Raw genomic sequence first — 19,762 nt, forward strand, 5'->3', positions numbered from 1 at the left:
TGGCGCTGCTAGCCTGCTGGGGTGGATTGTTGCAGAGCTTGTAGGTACTTATGCGCATGCGCGGGAGCAGTGCCCCTGCCTGCACGCAGCTACCCAGTCTGTTCTCCTGGGTCAGCAATCATGCACCCGTCCTCTTGTCTTCAGCTCTCGTCCACTCCCCGCTTTTCCACTCTCCGTGACCAGGCCCCAGGCAGTACCTCTCTTCCGAGATTTGTCTCAGATGTGGCTGTTTTCCCCGGCCCCTTACTTCCGAAGGACTGCGGCTTTGCCCTATTCCGCCCCTCTGCGAGAGGGTCTCACCGAGCAATGGCTGAATGAGCATTGGTCGAATGTCGGCTGCACCCAGGAACAAACACCCCCTGAACCCTGCTGCTGCTGGTGCCCCGAGACTGTGGCCAGGTGCCAGCCCATCCCAGAAAATGTTCGCGAGACAGTGTAGCAGCAGCATCTCAGGGATTATGGAAAATCCCAACACACACCTGGCACCAGGCTTCACCCTCTATGACCTTGTTCCAGCACCAGCGAATGTGGCCATTTTCTGGGGTCTGCTGGGACCAGGTGGCTTCAACAGTCTACCAAATGTCCTTCCAGAAGTAGAACCGCTTTTCCCCATGTGGTCCGAGAACCTCCCGGACCCCACTCTGTTCCTGGGGATTCGCCCTTCCCACCAGAGCACCTCCAGGTATGGAGCTGTGGAGTTGCAGCTTTGCACTCCCATTGTTCACAGTCTTAATGGAATTTAAACCCTCTCCTTTCTCCTTTTTCCCTTTTTAGTTTAGTCCCTGTGGCTGTTTCCAATTTTCCACTTTCTCTCCAGCTGCTTTTGGGGAAGAGTGCTTTTCCCATATTCTCCCTGCCTCCCCAGTCTCTGTCCTCTCTCTGCCCACAAAAGCCATTCCCTATCCTCCACGGCTTCTTGCTCCCCAAATTCACCTCTCTGCGTCAGTACCTGCTGAATTCTGTGGTTCAGGTTGTGCAGGTTGTTGTGCTAATCCTCCTAACAGTTTTCTAGGTGTGTAGGATGATTTAGTGTTGGTCTGACTGTATTTCATGTACTTGAGACACACAGAAACTTCCATGCTGTTCCGCCATCTTGACTCCTCCTCTATATGTCTTTTCTGATAGGCAGGTCAGATCACAAGGTCACTGAGTGACCCGGTCAAGCATTCTGCATCTTGTGTGCACCATTAAGCCAGAAACTGTCATCAAAGGTGAATCTTTATTGGTAGAAGAGAGCCTGCTTTCCTCAAATTGCAGTGTTTGTCATATCAGATCTTCCAGAGGCTCCACATGCCAACCATATTGGCACTTGGAGCATCACCAATCTGGTTCCTAGAGCTCAAGTGGCTTAGTTGTTTGCAGTGTCCTCAACTTGCTCTTGTTCTTGGCCAACAGATTCTTGGTAGCCTTATGGTTTCTTTGGTAAATGGGTCATATTAGTCCACTATGCTGTGTTAGATAACTTTCACAGTCCAGAAAGTTGTGTCTCTTTCTTAGAGCTGAAAATTGCAAAACACTCGTTTTTATCATTTGTTTCTGTCCTTGGAGAGACAATTTCAACCTACTGCAGATAAGGAGACTCAAAGAACCTTCACTAAGTTGGTTGTCCTTTGATTTCCATTTATTTTACCTCTCCGGTAAGAGCATTACTTGTTAAATAGCATAAGATAGTCATTACTTGCAGATCAGCAGACCTAATCAATCTGCGACCAATCTGACAAAATAGTGCCCTGTCCAAACTGATACCAAGATGGTCAAGGTTAGTCCATCACAGTGATGAGGATGACTTAATGCTCAGGCAAGACTGAGTACTTACTTCTATTCTAATCAAGTGAAAAGTAAGGTACATCTTTCTTGCTTGGTAGAAACAACACATTTTTCAAATAGATAGCTTTATCTCAGGTACCAGAGGTTGTGTTAGTTTGCACCTGCAAAGATAAAACATCGGAACAATTAGAGTCCTCACCTGGTTGCCTAATGACATTACACTGTCATTCTTGAAGATACATTTGCCTTAAACAAAGGCTAACAGGAAATTAAGTAGAGATACAATAAAAATCTTCACTGGTTTTTTGAGTCTTTGGTTGTTGCTTTTCATTTGAAATTCCCTGAGAAACGTGGTTTTGACATTCAGTTGACCCCTGATAGAGAGAGGACGTTCCACTGGTCCTACTGAGCCTCTGAACCATAGTCAAACGTTCTTTAGTTGGAGGATGATGTTGGGGTTCTGAAAGTTGTATAAGAAAAGTGTCTTTCCTCAGTGGTGGCAGGTCCTCTGTCCTGACTCCAGTCTTTTAAGTGAGCAAATGATGCAGGAGCATGAGGAAGAGATTTCAGGGAGTGTGAAATCCTTTTTGTGTGTGGGACTCCCAGGCAACCTTCTCAACTGATATGCTCACCACACTCAGCCTTTGCAGTTTTAGCTGATTTCTTCTTGCCCACCTCTATGGCAGCCACCTCTTCTCCTGCTGCTCTATCGAAGGGAGACTTTCTTCGAGTGCCTCTTCTTTTAGGGACTTATTACTCTTTGGTATTCAATTGCCTTAGTTACGTTATGACCTTCAACTATCCAATGAGTTAAAGGAAAGCTAAACTTTTGCAGATTATCTCCCCCCCCCCCTTTTAGATGTTAGGATGCCATGACTTTGCTGCCTTCTGCTAACAGTAACACTTTTCACGCAGGAAGTCAAAGGATAATAAAACCATTGGAAAAGTCTGAGAAGTGAAAAACATTAGGGGAGCCCACGGGTTGTAGGAAAGCCACTCTTCACTGGTCTTGAGTGTGATTGCACTACAGTAGAGCAGTCTCAACAGGGCATCCCAAATGCACAGGGTAATCCCAACTCAACACCTTGCGGACACCCATGCACCTGCCTGCAGCTGCAACTTGAGAATGATTGCTTCCACTTTCCTAAAGCCACAGATTCCTGGTGGTATCTGTCCACAACCTTCCTGGCAAGAGAGATTTGCAAGTCAAGTGTTCAGGATTGATGCCTCATACGCAGCAGAGTGTAGGATGGTGTGAAATATGCTGAGTATCAACAAATAATATCAGGCACATCTCAACCCATTAAATTGTCATTTCCAGCATAAGCAAATGATTAAATCTCTGAATATGTATGTATATAACTGATCTTTTGAATAAATGTTACAGGTTTTAATCCCTAAATTATATTTAGAGTGTACTGTAATGGCCCTGCAAATATCAGAGGATAAACTGTTTTTGTTTTATTTTAAAAGTGCCAAATGAAAATGCCAAAGGAAACTCACACTAAGCAATTTTTAAAACTACCCTTTGCTTGGCAGGAGTCATACTACTATATGGAATTCTATACCTTATTACGTGAGGAGATGATGTGTTTTCAATAAAATAATTATCTACACGACAAAATGCTTTATGCAAACCTGATAGTTTTTTTTTGCTAGATTCTGTGGGTACCATACTGTGAGTTTATAGCAAGCTTTCTCTTTTGTTCTTCACAGCCCATGCTATGAAGTCCAGTACCCTTCGTATCAATGTGCTCTAAATTCTTGAAAATGCAACTGTGGATGACCATGACTCAGCACTACAAATGAAGTAATTACTGAAGAATGCCATGACATGGATGTCAAAAAACATTAAACTGAGTGAAAGAAGCCAGGCCTAACAGGGTATGTACCGTATGATTTTATTCGCATTAAATTCAAGAAAAGCCTCATACAGTCTACCCTGACAGAAAACAGGTGAGCGCTGCCTGGGACTAGGGCTGGAGGAGGATCGACTGGGAAGGTGCAGGAAGGAATTTTTGAAGTGATGGAAATATTCTGTATCTTGATTTGGGTGGTGTTCCCATCAGTGTATACCTTTATCAAGACTTACTGAAATGCGCTCTTTCATGGAAGCCCTTTATATCAATTATATTTCAATGAAGTGTGTTAAAATAAACAAATAAAGGAAACCAACAGCCGAAAGAACTATCAGAGTCACATAGGGTGGCAAAGGCAGTTTCCTGGAGGAGGGGACTTAAAGACGCTAAAAGGTCAAAGTCATCAGTGATAGGAGACAAGGTTTTTCAGGAAAAACCTGTGGTAGGAAATGCTCCTAAGTGAAAAGTTGACCTGGATGATTGCTGTCCTCAAATCTTCTAGAAGAAGCAAACAGCTTTTTCCTTTGAGACTCAGAGCAATGAAGGAGGAAGAAGAGTCAGGTGGAAAGAGTTCTTTCCCCTTCTCGGTAACTATTTTCCCCACAGCCTGCGGGGCAGGTGGGCTGGAGCGGAGCACAGGTTTTCTGAGTCAAGTGCGGTGGGGCTCCTCCCAGGGTTCCTCCATCTCCTGCAGCATCGGGGGTGAGGCTTCGCGTGCAGCAGGGATGACACGTGGCTCTGGTCACTGAGGACACCCAGGGATGTGTCAAACGAGGTGGCATGTATCACGTGCCTACCGCAGTGGTTGGCATATGGAAAGCGTTACACAAACGTATGTATGGATTTCTGACTGTGACCATAAAAGCAAGCTCTTTAGTTCCATCCTTCTTAATCGCTGTTCTCTCTCACTCATGTTTTGTGAGAAGATACACAAATCAAATAGGCCCTGCTACGCCTCCATCTCAGCTACTGTTCGGAGTCACCAGAAGGTCTCCGTGTCCTGTCTTTCTTGTGTAAGCCCCCAGCTGATTTCAAGCAGACATGTCCCGCTAAGTGTAACTTCGAGATGGTAGGCTTAACAATGGCCCCTAAAGACGTCTGCTCCCCAATCCCAGAATCTGTGAATACACTGCACCCTAAAAAGAAGCTGGCCAGGGTGATCAAGTTAAGGATCTTCAGATGGGGAGATTAGCCTAGATTGTCCAGGTGGCTCAAATAACCCTGGGTACTTATAAAAGGGAGGGACTTACAAAAGGGCCCAGAGCACTAGTAGGTATCTTGGTGGTGGAATTAGGAGTTTCGGGTGCTTTAAAGGCAGGGTTATCAGCCAAGATGTGCAGGCAGCCTCTAGACACTGAGAAACACGGGAAGGGAATTCTTCCCTGCCATGCACCTTGACATGAGACTTTTGGCGGTAAGTTAACTCATTTTTGGTTGTCTTAAGAGACTGCGTTTGTGGAAGTTTGTGGCAGTAGCCATAGGAATCTGCTAGGGGGATGTTGGATGACTCTGGTGAAGATCTACAGATTCTCTGCAGGAGTCCCTAGAGTCGCCTTGAAACTAAGACTATGTTCCTGATCCGATTTCTCCGAGGTGGCTCACTATTAGGACCCTTTATTCTTAGGTTTCTTTGGGATTTGTGACTATTTTGTCCCCTCCGCCCCCCCCCCCCCCACCGTCATCCTAGCCGTAACTTCAGAGGGAAGGGTTTCTTTTTTCTCTATCAGACAACCAGTGGCATGATAACCATATTGCCTTTAGCTATTCATTTTTAAAATACGTGCTGTTGGGTACGAGGGGTCCAGCTGAACCAGGCAACGAATGACCCAGGGCAAACTCATAATTCCTAACAGGAAAAACATCAAGTCTGTGTTTTAAGCACAGCTAGAAACAGGGAACAGATTTTCTTTTTACAATCTCATAAGCGCATTTACAACTTTCAGGCCATCTAGGACTTAAGCAGGAAAAGGTGGGATGGTCTATGTTTAGAAGAGTGAAACTTAAGATTAACACATTCCACTTCATTTTAGAAAGCACAAGTTAATTATAGAAACAACTACCTTGTGGGAAGAACTATTCAGTGTATCTCAGTATACAGATTTTTTGCTGCCTTGCAAAGTACTTGAGAGCTGAATATTTTCCGACTAATGATTTTGAAATGGAAAACCATGCAGGTTCAATCACTTTGGTAATAAGTATTCAATTTGAAAAAGTGCTTTTGTAATGGGTATAATAATAGATGATTTATGGAGAAAAATGCTATATTTGAGAAACCTATTTTTAAGTTGTTTGTAACAATAAAGGGAAGTCTGGAGGAAATATTTTTTTTTTACTTTTTTTAAATTATTTTTTTTATTGGGGCACCTGGGGTGACTCAGTCGGTTAAGTGCCCAACATCAGCTCAGGTCGTGATTTGGTAGTTCACAGTTCGAGCCCCGCCTCAGGCTTTGTGCTGCCGGCTCAGAGCCTGGAGCCTGCTTTGGATTCTGTGTCTCCCTCTCTCTCTGCCCCTCCCCTGCATGTGCTCTGTCTCTCTCACTCTCAAAATAAATGATAAAATATTTAAAAAAATATCTATTTATATTATTTACGTTCAAGTTACTTAACATACAGTGTAATAATGATTTTAGGAATAGAATTTACTGATTCATCACTTATATATAACACCCAGTGCTCATCCCAGTAAGTGCCATCCTCAATGCCCATTAACTCTCTCCACGCCCCACCAGCAACCCTCAGTTTGTTCTGTGTTTAAGAGTTTCTTATGGTTTGTCTCACTGTTACCTTATTTTTGCATCCTTTCCCTATGTTCATCTGCTTTCAGTTCCACATATGAGTGAAATCATAGAATATCTTTCTCTAGCTAACTTATTTTGCTTAGCATAATACCCTCTAGTTCCATCCACATAGTTGCAAATGGCAAGATTTCATTCTTTTTGATTGCCAAGTAATACTCCATTGTGTGTATGTATGTGTGTGTGTATATATATCTGTATCCATTTACCCATTGATGGACATTTGGGCTCTTTCCATACTTGGGCTACTATTGATAGTGATGCTATATATATATATATATATATATATATATATATATATATATACACACATATGTATGTACACGTTATATGTATATGTATATGTATATACATATATATATTTTACTTTTATTTATTTTTGAGAGACAGTGAGACAAAGGGAGAGTAGGGGAGAGGCAAAGAGAGAAGAGGCACAGAAGCTGAAGCAGGCTCCAGGTTTTGAGCTGTCAGCACAGAGCCCAACATGGGACTCAAACTCACAAACCGTGAGATCATGACCTGAGCCGAAGTCGGATACTCAACAGACTGAGCCAACCAGGTGCCCCTCGATAGTGCTGCTATAAACATTTGGGTGCACGTGCCCCTTCAAAATAGTACTCCTGTATCCTTTGGATAAATACCTAGTAGTGTAATTGCTCGTTCATAGGGTACTTGTATTTTCATTTTTTTGAGAAACTTCCATACTGTTTTCCAGAATGGCTACACCAGTCGGCATTCCCACCAGCAGTGAAAAGTATTGCTCTTTCTCTGCATCCTCACTGTCTTTTGCTGCCAGGGTTGTTAATTTTAGCCCTTGTGACCTGTGTGAGGTGGGATCTCCTTGTGGTTTTGATTTGTATTTCCCTGATGATGAGTGGTGTTGAGCATTTTTTCATGTGTCGGCCATCTGGATGTCTTCTTTGGAGAAGTGTTTCTTCATGTCTTTTGCCCATTTCTTCACTGGATTATTTGTTTTTGGGGGGTTGAGTTTGATAAGTACTTCATAGATTTTTGGATACTAAACCTTTATCTGATAGGTTGTTTGCAAATATCTTCTCCCATTCTGTCAGTTGACTTTTTGTTTTGCTGATTGTTTCCTTGGCTGTGCAGAAGGTTTTTATTTTGACAAGGTCCCAGGAGTTCATTTCTGCTTTTGTTTCCCTTGCCTCCAGAGACGTGTTGAGTAAGAAATTGCTGGGGGCAAGATCAAAGAGGTTTTTGCGTGCTTTCTCCTCGAGGATTTTGATGGCTTCCTGTCTTACATGGAGGTCTTTCATCCGTTTTGAGTTTATTTTTGTTTGTGGTGTAAGAAAGTGGTCCAGGTTCGTTCTTGTGCATGTCACTGTCTAGTGTTCCCAACACCATTTGCTGAAGAGACTGCCTTTTTTTCTATTGGAAATGATTATCTGATTGGTCCAAGATTAGTTGGTTATATGTTTGTGTGTCCATTTTTGGGTTCTCTATTCTGTTCCATTGATCTGTGTGTCTGTTTCTGTGCCAGTACCACACTGTTTGGGTGATTACAGTTTTGTATAGAGCTTGAAGTCTGGAATTGTGATGCTTCCAGCTTTGGTTTTCTTTTTCAGGATTGCTGTGGCTATTCAGGGTCTTTTCTCATTCCATACAAACTTTAGGATTGTTTCTTCTAGCTCTGTGAAGAATGATGTTGTTACTTCAATAGGGGGTGCATTGAATATGTCGATTGCTTTGGGTAGTATCAATATCTTAAGATATTCTTCTAATCCATTAGCATAGAATGTTTTTCCAGTTTTTCGGTGTTGTCTTCAATTTCTTTCATAAGGTTTCTGTAGTTTTCAGTGTAATAGATTCTTCACCTCTTTGGTTAGATTTATTCCTAGGTGTTTTAGGGGATTTGGTGCAACTATAAATGGGACCGATTCCTTGATTTCTTTTTCTGTCACTTCATTATTGGTGTAAAGAAATGTAACCAATTTATGTACGTTGGTCTTTTTATACCCTGCAAACCTGGCTGAATTCATATATCCATTCTAGCAGTTTTCCGGTAGAGTTTTTGGGTTTTCCACCTACAGTATCCTTTCATCTGGGAAGAGTGAGAGTTGAATTCCTACTTAGTGATTTGGATGCCTTTTATTTCTCTGTGTTGTCTGGTTGCTGAGGTTAGGATTTCCAATGTAGGATATCCCTACTTTCTTGAGGGTTTTTATCAAGAAAGGATGCTGTATTTTGTCAAATGCTTTCTCTGCATGTATTGAGAGGATCATGTGATTCTTATTCTTTCTTGTATTAATGTGATGTATCACATTGATTTGCAGCAACTGAGCCAGTCCTGCTTCGCAGAAATAAATCTCACTTGATTGTGGTGAATAATTCTTTTAATATATTACTGCATCCAGTTGGCTAGTGTCTTGTTCTGAATTACTGCATCCAGGTTCATAAGGGAAATTAGTGTGTAGTTTTCCTTTTAATGGGGTCTTTGGTTTTAGAATCCAGGTAATGCTGGCCTCATAGAATGAGTTTGGAAGTTTTCCTTCCATTTCTATCTTTTTGGAACAGTTTTAGAATAGTAGGTGTTAACTCTTCTCTAAATGTTTGATAGAATTCCCTTGGAAAGCCTTCTGGCCCTGGACTCTCGGTTTTGGGGGATTTTTTTTTAATACTGATTCACTTTGTTTACTGGATATGAGTCTGTTCAAATTATCTATTTCTTCCTGTTCCAGTTTTGGTAGTCTCTATGTTTCTAGGAATTTGTCCATTTCTTCCAGATGGCCCAATTTGTTGGCATATAGTTGCTTATAATTTCTCATTGTTTATATTTGTGCAGGGCTGGTTGTGATTTTTCCTTTTCAATTCATGATTTTACTTATTTGTGTTCTTTACTTTTTTATAAGGCTATGGATTTATCAATTGTGGTAATTTTTTCAAAGAACCAGCTTCTAGTTTCGTTGATCTGGTCTGTGTGGCTCCTCCCCCTCCCCCATAGCATTGCTTTCTGCTATAATCTTTATTTCCAGTCTTCTGCTGGTATTGGATTTTATTTGCTGTTCTTTTTCCAGCTCTTAACCTTACACCTTAAAGTTATGTATCTGAGACCTTTCTTCCTTCTTTAGGAAGACCTGGATGGCTATATGCTTCGCTCTGAGGACTGCCTTTGCTGCATCCCAGAGGTTTTGGGTTGTGGTGTTATCACTGTTACCATTTTAATTGGCTTCCATGTACTTTTTAACTTCTTCATTAACTTCTTGGTTGGCCCATTCATTCTTGAGTAGGATGTTCTTTAGTCTCCAAGTATTTACCTTTCCACATTTTGTGTGTGTGTGTGGTTGATTTTGAGTTTCATAGTGTTTGGTCTGAAAATATGCATGGTATGATCTTGATCTTTTTGTACTTGTTGAGAGCTGATTTGTGTCCCAGAAAGTGATGTGTTCTGGAGAATGTTCCATGTGCACTCCAGAAGAATGTGTATTGTACTGCGTTAGGATGAAATGTTCTGAATATATTTAAGTCCATAGTGTGTCATTCCAAGTTACTGTTTCCTTGTTGATTTTCTGCTTAGATCATCTGTCCATTGCTGTAAATAGGATGTTGAAATCACCTACGATTATGGTATTAGTATCAATGAGTTTCTTTATGTTGTGATTGATTTATATATTTGGGTGATTTCACTTTTGGAGCATAAATGTTCACAATTGTGAGGTCTTCTTGGTGAATACACCCCTTAATTATGATATGATGACCTTCTTCATCTCTTATTAGTCTTTAAGGTCTAGATATAAGACCTGATATTGCCTGATACAAGTATGGCTACTCTGGCTTTCTTTTGGCCACCAATAGCATGATAGATGGTTCTCCATCCCCTTATTTTCAATCTAAAGGTGTCTTTAGGTCTAAAATGGGTCTCTTGTAAACATATTGATGGCTCTTGTTTCTGTATCCATTCTGGTACCTTATGTCTTTTGATTGGAGCATTTAGTCCATTGATCTTTAGAGTGAGTACTGAAGGATAGGAATTGATTGCCATTACATTGTAGAGTTGAAATTTCTGGTGGTGTTCTCTGGTCCTTTCTAGTTTTTGTTGCTTTTGGTCTTTTGTTTCTTGGTTTTGTTTTGTTTGTCTTTTTCCCATCAGGGGAGTCCCCCTTAAAATTTCTTGCAGGGCTGGTTTAGTGGTCACAAACTCCTTTAATTTTTGTTTGTCTGGGAAACTTTCTCTTTGTCCTTCTATTTTGAATGACAGCCTTGCTGGATAATGTTCTTGGCTGCATATTCTTCCAATTCAGCACTTTGAATATATCCTGCCACTCCTTTCTGGCCTGTCAAGTTTCTGTGGATAGGTCTGCTGCGAACCTGATCTGTCCTCCCTTCAAGGTTAAGGTCTTTTTTCCCCTTGATCCTTTCTTAAGGATCTGTGTGTTTTGTGAATTCTGTGTATTTTGTGAATTTGACTATGGTATGCCTTGGTAATGGTAAATTGTTGTTGAATCTATTGGAAGTTTTTTGTACTTCGTGGATTTTGATGTCTCTGCCCTTCCCCAGGATAGGAAAGTTTTCCACTGTAATTTGCTTAAATAACTCTTTGGCCTCTTTTATCTCCTACATCTTCTGGGACTCCTATGATTTGGATGCTACTCCTTTTTAATAAATCACTGAGTTCTTGAAGTCTTGTATCATGCTCTTGTGTCTTTTGCTTCCTTATTTTTCTGCTTTATTTTCTACAATTTTGTCTTCTGTCTTGCTGATTTGCTGCTCAGCTTTGTCTGTTTTTGCCCCCATGGCATCCATTCAAGATTCAATCTTGGTTATAGCCTTTTTAATTGGATTTTGACTAGATTTTACTTTTTTAATCTCGGCAGAAGGGATTTTGTGCTTTTTTCAAACTCCAGTATTCTCTTTATCATGGTTCTAAATTCTAGTTGAGACATCTTGATGTTATATGTGTTGATGAAGCCCCTGGGTGTAATTTCTTTCTGTTCTTTCTTTTGGGGTGAATTCCTTCTTTTTGTCCTTTTTGGAGGAGGAAAAAATAATAAAATAATTAAAATTAAAACATTCAAAACAAAACAAAAAATCAAATAAAGGAAGCTAGATCCTAGTTGTGTTTTGGTTTCTTTGTTGAGAGAAGCTTGATGGCATAGAGAAAATAGGGAAAGAAAGAGAAATCAAGGTAAGAAAAAATTTAAAAACTAAAAAAATGTATAGAATAAAATGAAATTGAAATAGGATAAAAATAAAAATAAAACACAGGATTTTTTTAATTTTTTAAATTAATTTTACTATTTAAAAAAATTAAACTTTATCTTTTTGCCGAGTTTTGTGGCTCAAGTTATGCAGATTGTTAATCCTCAGATCAATTTCCTAGGTGTGCGAAGTGTTCTGGTGCTGATCTAGCTACGTTTCAGGAATGAGACAAGCTGTGAGTTTCCATGCTGCTCCACCATCATGAACCCATCCCCTTGGGAAACAATAATTTGTAACATGGATCTGTTTTCAAGTACATGGAGACAGAAATTCTTTAAAGTACTTCTTTCCAGGCACTATGAATTTGGAACTGTTTCCTGAAGAAGATTCTTTAGGGTGAAGTAGCAGTGGAAGGATAGAAGGAATTGATTAACTTGTAGATGTATGTAAAATCACATAAGTTCTGTGTTTTTGGTGGATGGGGCTACGAGGCTTGAAAATACAGACTCAGTATCCATGTGGGATAGTTTCTCAACCTGGGGAGTTATAAATCTGACCCTGATATTACCAGAAACGGACTTAATTTTGGTATTTGGCCTGAGTATGTGTTTTTAAAGCTTCCTTTTATTTTTTTTTTCCCCTCTCTCCAGGTGGTTGTATACTCATCCTAGCTTGCCTACTGCCCTCTGTTTCTTACTGAGATCTGTATAAACTGCTAGCATCCATCCTTAGACTAGACTGTGTCCCCCTCAACTTAAAACACATGGTTTTGGCTGGCTGACCTTGGGATATGTGATTTTTCAATGTGAACTTACTTTCTCCATGAAAGAGGAGCAATGGCCTAGCCTAGGCCTGGCACATGGACTAGTTGCCTCCGTGTATGCTCAAAACATCCGAGATTCCTTCCACCGATTTTATTCTGCCTCCCCCACCCCCACATGGTTCCCTAAATATTTGAACAACTCCGATCCATTTAGTGGGTGGGTAGGAGTGTGGAAGGTTAGTAGCTCTTACTTAGAGAAATCTTTATCTCAAAATTCTTGTTACATATGTTTAGTTGGCCCTTTTTTACAGTGGTCTATAACTTGTACCAATATCAGCTGTTGAGAAAGCATCTTAACTCTATGAGCTGCGAAGGAAAAGAAAAGCAAAACACATAGTACAGATGTGTAGACATTAAAAGTTACTTACTTTCATTGAAAGTACTTTTTCCTTTTTAAATTTTACGACCTTATTTAAAGTGCCAATTCAGTAATCTAATGTAAGCATTGTTAATTTCTAAATGTTAATTTCTAATCTCTAATTCTAAGGAATTAATGAATTTGCAGTTATTTTATCTGTCTTACAGGGTATGGCCTGGGATTTACTAATCCAAAAGTTGATGGTGATACAAGGAAATACACTTGATGGTTTTGTCTGATCTTTTCCTGGATTAGCCCCTTTTCTTACAAAGCAAATAAAACGTGCCTGTGATTTCTTAGAGATTTCAGAAGCCAATGTTCCCTTGTAGTAAAACTGCTGAGGCTGTTTCTCCCCTCCAGGATATTCTGAAATGGTGAGGGCTAGGACCAACCAGTGTTTTCTAAGCTTGAAAGTTGGTTCTCCTACTTTCAAGTTTCTCCCAAACTATATAAATAACCTATGCAATGATAACACAAGTAGTTGTGATGGGGTGTAGGGGGGAAGAATTCTCAGAGGAGCAGAAAATGAGGAATTCTTGAAGAGTGAAAGCTGTAAGATGATACTGAAGAGTGAAATGGTAGCATGTTACAGATGCTGAGAGCTTACAGGGGAGAAATTGCCAAATGATGGCAGACACACAGAGGGAGATCTATGCCTGGAGGTCATAGATCCTAGAAGCAGAAGAGGCCTTAGGAGCACCTGACAGGGAGATGAACTCAGGCACTGCCGAGGGACCAGCCTGGCTGCTTGGTACTTGAGCATTCCCTTCATTGCTGTGAGCCAGGGCACAGAGCTGGGCATCTAAGAAAAAGGGGGAGGCATTTTTTTTTATTTTTTTAAAAAAATTTATTCATTTTTGAGAGACAGGGAGAAACTGAGTGGGGTAGGGGCAGACAGAGAGGGAGACACAAAATCTGAAGCAGGCTCCAGGTTCTGAGCTGTCAGTACAGAGCCTGACGTGGGGCTTGAACCCACAAACTGGGAGATCATGACCTGAGCTGAAGTTGGATGCTTAACCGACTGAGCCACCCAGGTGCCCCAAGGGGGAGCCATTTTGAACAGGGAGACAGAACAATTCCCTGAGCAGCAGACAATGTGAAGCTCAGGAGACTAGGACTTGAAGCACCTTGCTTGGCACTTAGTAGGTGTAGTCAAAGAAAGGGAAGCATATACATCTATGATATGATACAAATGTTTATTTTTGAGAAAGAGCATGTGATCCAGGGGCAGAGAGAGAGAAAGAGGGAGATGGCAAAAAGCCCACTATGGAGCTTGAATGCATGAATTATTAGATCATGACCTTAGCCAAAGTTGGATGCTCAAATGACTGAGCCACCCAGGGGCCTGCAGAGGGAAGCATATTTAAGGAGGCTGCTCCCTATCTTAAGGTTGATTGCATAAAGAGAAATAGTCTTTATGTGATCATTTTCTGGGAGAAAATAGGTAAATGGATAGAACAGGCAAAATGTGTGTGTGAACATAAAATTGATGCCAGTCAGTATGAAAAAAAAAAAAAAAGGAACCTTTCAAAGTTAGGTAAAGTATCTGCATAGGAATTTGTTGAGAGGGAAACAAAAATGGTCAGTATATATGGAATGGTCTTCAACCTAGCTGTATGTTTCGAAACTGCTATTTGCAGAAACTCAAGAAAACAATGAGATGGAGTTTATTGGCAAAAACCTAAGACTGACAGAAGTGGTGAGGGTGAGGGGAAAATGGACTGCCCTATTATGGGTGGAGATGAAAATTATTGTGGGCACTTTACAGGAAAAATGGGCAATATCTGATAAAATACATATAACAGGATTCAGCTACTTTAGTTCTATATGTAAATCTAACAAAATGACATGTAGAAGGATGTTTATTGCATCAATGTTGATAAATAGCAAATGAAGAAGAAAAATTGAGTAAGAAACACAGTAGAGACACCACACAATCCTAAATCAGAATACTGTTCAGATAAAAGAATTCATTAAATCTACTTTTATCAATATATATTGAACAAGATCTAAACTCTTAAAACAAGGAGCAGTTGAACATGCTATCATAATTAAGTAAAACAGGACAAGATAGGAATGGCTACAGGTATGTGCAAAAATATGCCTACATTGCCCCTAAATGTTGAGAAATTGCCTGTTTGCCTTAGTAACAAAACTTAGAAGTCACCTGTACTTCGGGTATTCATCTTTTTTGTTGGTGTTGTAGTCCATGCCGAAAGGCCTTATTCTCACCTCTGTTGAAAGCCTTCTGCCAGTGTCTGTGACCTTCATCTTGTCTGGTGCATGGACACTTTGAATCCTTGACTCTCCTGAGTTTTCACTAGCAGTTAACAGGAACCACGCCTCCTCTGAAGTTAATAATATTACTTGTTTTGCAAGATCCTGTATTTACTTTTACAGAAACCTCCATTTTCTTTCTTTGCTTTCTTAAAGTGCTTTAACAACTCCCTTTAAAATTAAATGCTCTAGCGGTCTACTGCAGGTTTCTAACTTACATGGATATAGCATATAACTTGGGGATAAACAGAAATCCCAAGTTGTGAGGCTCTTAACCTATATGTGAAGTGCTATATAATTGAAGATGATGTATATTCATTCTAAACTTAGAGAAAACAATGGTAACGAAACCAAATCTAGCTGATAAACCCACAGGGGAGACCAAATGAAATTTTAAACATACTTACTCTCACAGGAGGTGGAAAACAGCACTTCAGGAGGAGAAATGATAAGGAGGAACATTTTTTAAAGTATTCAGTTGCCAATAGGTTAAATACTAACTACACATGCTCAAAATATGCTTGAAAATAGATAATCTGGTAGAAATATAAAGGAGAACTAAAATCCCTGGTTAGAATTTGTATACTTTGCTTTATTAAAGACACAGATAGGAAGAACCCCATCAAACAACTCAACTTACATAACATTTATGGACTAATATGCCAAACAGAAAACCCTATTCTAAAATTCCCAGAGAATATCAAGATAGGTAATATTCTGAAGCATATGATAGGTCTTGAATTTTTAAAGGATTGAAGAAGGAAAAAGTTCCTTGACCATTTTGGAAGTAGAGATCAATAATAGGACACTTAATCCCCAAACATTAGATAATGACATGGTACACTTCTAAAGGATTCATTGGTCATAAATGTAATGAAAAACGGCCTTTAAAAATATTTGGAAGTTCATGGGGTGCCTGGGTGGCTCTGTCACTTGAGTGTCCGACTTCAGCTTAGGTCATGATCTCACGGTATGTGAGTTTGAGCCCCCTGTTGGGCTCTGTGCTGACAGTTCAGAGCCTGGAGCCTGCTTCAGATTCTGTGTCTCCCCTGCTCAAGCTCTGTCTCTCCCTCTCTCTCAAAAATAAATAAACAGAAAAAAAATTTTTTAAAATGTTTTGGAGTTCAAAACTCCAAATGTAGATTTATAATCTACACATTTTGGGACTCTCTGAAGAAAGACCTTGGACTTTGTATTTCACATCTTGCTGGAGAGGGGTTAAATATCCATCTCAAGTATATAGCAGTTGATCTTAGATTTCTACGTGAGTGGAAGTTTTCAAAGCTTGACTTACATATTTTAGTGGCACATTTCAGCAAGTGGCAGAATCTGATGGGGACATTTAAGAAGAAAGTATTGTTGCCAAAGGCTAGGTTAACCCTTTTATTTTTTTAAGTTTATTGATTTTGAAAGAGAGAGAACATGCCCATGTGTGAGCACAAGCAGGGGAGGGACAGAGCAAAGAGGGGAGAATCCGAACAGTCTCCATACCATCAGTGCAGAGCCTGACATGGGGATCAAGCTCGGGAATGGTGACGTCATGACTTGAGCCGAGATCAAGTGTCAAACACTTAACCGATTGAGCCACCCGAGTGCCTTGAACCTCTTTATTTTTTTAATGTGCAGGCTTCCTGTGAACTTGACCTGCTAAGTGCTTAAAGCAAGTAAAAAGATGAGTTCTGAAGACTTCCAGTACAATGGGTATAATCTTTGTTTTGAGGTGTCCTTGACATCTAAGGCAGAGATACCAGATTTATAGTAATAATTTATTCCCTGTGTGGTCACATCTCTTTTTAGCTTCTTGTTTGCTCTTGACTAAGTCTCATTATCCGTTTATTTTAGAGTAAGACACGTGCTGTATCATTGAGAACTTGCCATTTTGCCCTCTCTGAATTCAGCCATCACCAGTATCCGTTGATAGCTTTGTGTATGACTTATGGCGATTTTCTGACTTTACCATCATCCTATGTGTAACTGCTCCTAGCTCGATGCAATCGTTGCCTATAATAGACTTTTTCTATACATTTAGGTGTGTGATTGGACTTGCCATAATCTTCCTCCGCAGGAGGTTTAGTTGGGAACATCTGGCAGTGATGGCTCCCAAGTGGCAATATTACTTGCTGTGGACTGTGTAGTAGAAGGGGTGGAGATTATTAGCCTTCATTGAAAAAGAATGCGAGTGAGTCCGTTTCCCTTCACTTGTGGTGGTGAACGTGTTTCGAGGAGAGAGTAGATTCTACTTTCTCAGGAGGAGGCCTTTAGTGCCAACAGATCAATTTATCCTCGACTGATTAGTCAAGATGATTTATTTTGGCAATTGGAAAGGGAATCCCAGTATGTAGGGTGTCTTCTAGCATATTCAGAGAACTTCATTTTTAAAAAATTTTTATTTAGGGGCACCCGGTTGGCTCAGTCAGTTGAGGGTCCGACTTCAGCTCAGGTCATGATCTCGTGGTTCATGAGTTCGAGCCCCATGTCTGGCTCTCTGCTGACAGCTCAGAGCCTGGGGCCTGCTTCGGATTCTGTGTCTCCCTCTCTCTCTGCTCCTAACCCATTCACATTCTGTTTCTGTCTCTCTCAAAAACAAATAAGCATTAAAAAAATTAAAAATAAGTAAAATTTTTATTTAAGTCCAAGTTAGTTAACCTACAATGTAATAATGATTTCAGGAATAGAATTTAGTGATTCATCACTTACATATCACACCCAGTGCTCAACCCAACAAGTGCCTTCCTTAACGCTCATTGCCCATTTAGCCCCTCCCTTCTATCTAACACCCTTGCAGCAACCCTCAGTTTATTCTCTGTATTTAAGATTTTCTTAAGGTTTGAATCCCTGTTTTTATCTTATTTTTGCTTCCCTTCCTCCTATTCATCTGGTTTGTTTATTAAATTCTACATGTGAGTAAAATCATAAAATACTTGTCTTTCTCTGACTTACTTCACTTAGAATAATACACTCTAGTTCCATCCACATTGTTGCAGATGGCAAGATTTCCATTATTTTTGGTTGCTGAGTGCTATTTCATTGTTTATACATGCCACATCTTCTTTATCCATTCATCAGTCAATGGGCGTTAGGGCTCTTTTCATATTGTGACTATTGTCGATAGCACTGCTATAAACATTGGGGTGCATGTGCCCTTTCCATCAGCAATTTTGTGTTTTTAGGGTAAATACCTAGTAATACAATTGCTGGGTCATAGGGTAGTTCCATTTTTAACTTTTGAGGAACCTCTATATTGTTTTCCATAGTGGTTGCACCAGTTTGCATTCCCATCTGTAGTGCAAAAGGGAGAACTGTGCTTTTTTTTTTTTTATTGTATGATACTTGTTTATATCTAGACCTTATGGTTTATATTTTATTGAAGTGCATAAAATGATACAAGCATCATAACACATTTATAATCACCGGTATATATAATAACCCCTCTTTGGTCTTTGGACAGATTGTTTAACTTCTGCAAAGACACAATAAATTTCAGATGAAAATAGATTTGTAAATAGATTTGTAAATAGATTTGGATTTGGATTAAGGGATTGCAGTTTGATTTTGCTATAGGTATTACTAGTATAGCTTTGGATAGTAAGCTTGATTTCTTTAAAATTCAAAATTCTTACTTTCAAATTTCCATGTAAGATTCAGTCTTCTAGATTCTCTTAGATCCAAATAACGTTTTTTTTCAGATTCACTTAATTTAAATAATATATGTACATATTTGCAGGATTTATGACTTACGTGAAACTTTTGTAAAGTACTCATGTCTTATTTTCACATTAGTATAAAAACCATCACAAGTACATTATTCTCAGTAACCTCTTTTTTGCTCCAGATTATATTGCTTTCCCACTTTCTTCATGGTCATTTGATGAACACTTTAGAATACTTCCAAAGACAGTTTTATTTTACTTTGAATTTGAAGATCAAACACAGTAGTAATAAGTCTCAAACATTTACATAAACCCCTTCAAATGTAGAGATTTGCTTATTTCTGGTGTTTAGCACCAAATGAAACAGAAAATAATAGGTTTATTTTATTTAGTCTGACTTTATGTACTTAGTATGGCTATCCTCATTTCCACGTCTTCATACTGTTGATCTTTAATACGTGCAATATTTTAATTAACATCCTAGACAGTGGCCTATGAACCTTAGATTTTGTTAGGAGGTTTTGTCAGTTTTTACAAAAATAATGTTGGAATTGGGATTTCATCACATTTATAGATGAATTTTGGTAGGACTGACTGACATACTATCATTGAATCATCTGACTCATAAAAAATGGTATAAGTCTCCTTTGGGTATTCTTAAATTTTGGCAGTGTTTTATATTTCTCAGTGCACAGACCTTACACAACTGAGATTCATGCCTAAGAAATTCATATTTTTGAAGCTACTGTAAATACTACCTAATCTCAATTCCCAATTGTTCATTGCTATGATGTGCAAATTCAACTTTTTATTGATCACATTTCTTGCCACCTTACTAATCCACTCAGTACTTATGGTAGCTTTTTTGTAGATTGGGTCAGATCTTCAACTTTGACACATGTGACACGTGGCTTCTGACATGTATGAGAAATGTGTGAATAAACCTAGAAGTAGTAAAACTATCCCCTCTTCTCTGTTTTATTGTACTGGCTAAAATGCCCAGTTCGATATTATATTAAAGGGTAAGAGAAATTGGTCTTTTTCCTGATCTTAGAAAAATCTCACCATTAATTATA

General features: G+C 39.6%; 1 long non-coding RNA gene across 1 annotated transcript in view; it reads left to right on the forward strand.

The window, feature by feature from the left end:
- The first annotated feature begins 4,874 nt into the window (after window positions 1-4,874).
- Window positions 4,875-19,762, forward strand: part of LOC123384749 — an 88,253-nt gene continuing 73,365 nt past the window's right edge. The window contains exon 1 of the long non-coding RNA XR_006596247.1: window positions 4,875-5,040. This is a non-coding gene — a long non-coding RNA (uncharacterized LOC123384749). The remainder of the gene's footprint in view (window positions 5,041-19,762) is intronic.

Source organism: Felis catus, chromosome B1 (assembly GCF_018350175.1).
Source record: "Felis catus isolate Fca126 chromosome B1, F.catus_Fca126_mat1.0, whole genome shotgun sequence".
Lineage (NCBI taxonomy): Eukaryota > Metazoa > Chordata > Mammalia > Carnivora > Felidae > Felis > Felis catus.